The sequence below is a fragment of the Trachurus japonicus genome, unplaced genomic scaffold, assembly GCF_045865225.1.
Source record: "Trachurus japonicus isolate A0001 unplaced genomic scaffold, Traja_1.0 AP030643.1".
NCBI classification, from domain to species: domain Eukaryota; kingdom Metazoa; phylum Chordata; class Actinopteri; order Carangiformes; family Carangidae; genus Trachurus; species Trachurus japonicus.
In genome coordinates this window covers 55,699-57,164 of record NW_028220776.1, presented here as the reverse complement: position 1 = coordinate 57,164, position 1,466 = coordinate 55,699, and the positions used below count along the sequence as shown (strand labels likewise).

The following is a 1,466-nucleotide window of genomic DNA, read 5'->3' as shown; positions in this document are numbered from 1 at the left end:
GAAAAGCAACCACATTTTAACTAGACAATTTAAATGGGACTTTTCCCAGGTTTGTCTAATGAATACAACTTTGAACATATATTTTGGAATGAGTGTTGAGAGATGGGCAAACCACATCTCGCGAGTTCTTCCATATAACAATGAACTCCCCTGTGATTGGAGGACCCGACGAGACTCATCCAATCACGTGAGGTCATGGGCGGGACTAACACGGAAGTACTTGCAAGGAGTTCTTCGCTTGTCTGAAGAGCCTGGTGATGCGAGGCTACAAGGAGTAAACAGACTTCTTCACAACTTTTTCTAACTTTGCTGATTCGTTGACTACAATGGCTGGACAGCGTCTTAACCATAGACATACTTCGCCTCCCCCTCAACTCCTCTGCGTGGACGCGAACACCTTTCCACAGCAAGTCGGCAGACCGACGAGAGGAGAGTGCTTTTGAACGCTGTTAGTGGGCTGTCTCGTCAGATAACTACCGCCGACACAGACTCGGACTGACTGCCTTCATGCCTTGGAGATGAAAAACAGGCCAGAGGAGCCCAACTCTAAGAGGAAAAGACGGATGCAATCCCCAAATTGCGGTAAGAATATGTTCGGTGCCTGCTTGCTAAGCTAAGTAGCCTCAAAGTAAAGCTTTCTTTCCGTAGCCCAAGCTAAAAGTAGCCTGAACCAGTGTGTTGCTTTATCAAACTGTGTTTCTGTGTATTTACAGGATGCAGTACGCCGTCTTCACAACTCTGAGGCAACTTGGAGGAGCTACAAACCAGAGCAAGGGTAAGATTTAAAGAATAGGCTATGTGTTCATTCTGCTGCATAAGGAAAAACGTAAACAGATACTCATCTTAACCGTACATTTTGTTTTCACAGACTGACCTCGTGACCACTGTGCCTGATGCCGATAAAGACACTATTGTGTGTAAGTAACGTTTAGTACTTTCTGCTTACTGTTCAATGTAAGGGGATGCATGTTAATGCTGTGCCTAAGTGTATCTGTGTTATACTTGCAGCGCAGGCGGAAGCTGTGAAAAGGTCTCTGGAGCTCTGCAGCCTCACATTCAGAGGCAAATCCTAAATACAGGGCAACACACCACAGATGTTTACAACATGGACAAAATTAAAAAAGAGTGTCATCTGTTACCTACATCCCAGACGCAGCAAACAGAGCTGTGCCGTATGATCATGGAGGAGAATGCTGTGTGTTGTGTTTTGTGCTATGTATACATACATTTTTTATTATTATTTATGCCAATAAAGCTCTTTCTGTGAATAAACATGTTGCTGGCAATTTTTCTTTGCTCAATAAATTCATGTCCATAGGATAACAATATTTCAACCAATTAGGAGTCATTTTCCTAATTTAAAAGTAGCCTATATGTCAACCAATCGCGAGTCATTTTTCTAGTTTAAAAGTATACATATGAACCAATCACAAGTCATTTTCCTAGTTTAAAAGTATACATATGAA

At 42.4% G+C, this 1,466-nt stretch overlaps 1 long non-coding RNA gene across 2 annotated transcripts; it reads left to right on the top strand.

The window, feature by feature from the left end:
- Positions 1–201: 201 nt before the first annotated feature.
- Positions 202–1,260, top strand: LOC146960166 (uncharacterized). Of its 2 annotated transcripts, none has more exons than XR_015035509.1 (4): positions 202–582; positions 714–775; positions 869–917; positions 1,014–1,260. It is a non-coding gene; the product is annotated as an uncharacterized LOC146960166 (long non-coding RNA). The 2 variants fall into 2 exon arrangements; XR_015035508.1 differs by having other exon boundaries at positions 1,009–1,260.
- Positions 1,261–1,466: the final 206 nt, after the last annotated feature.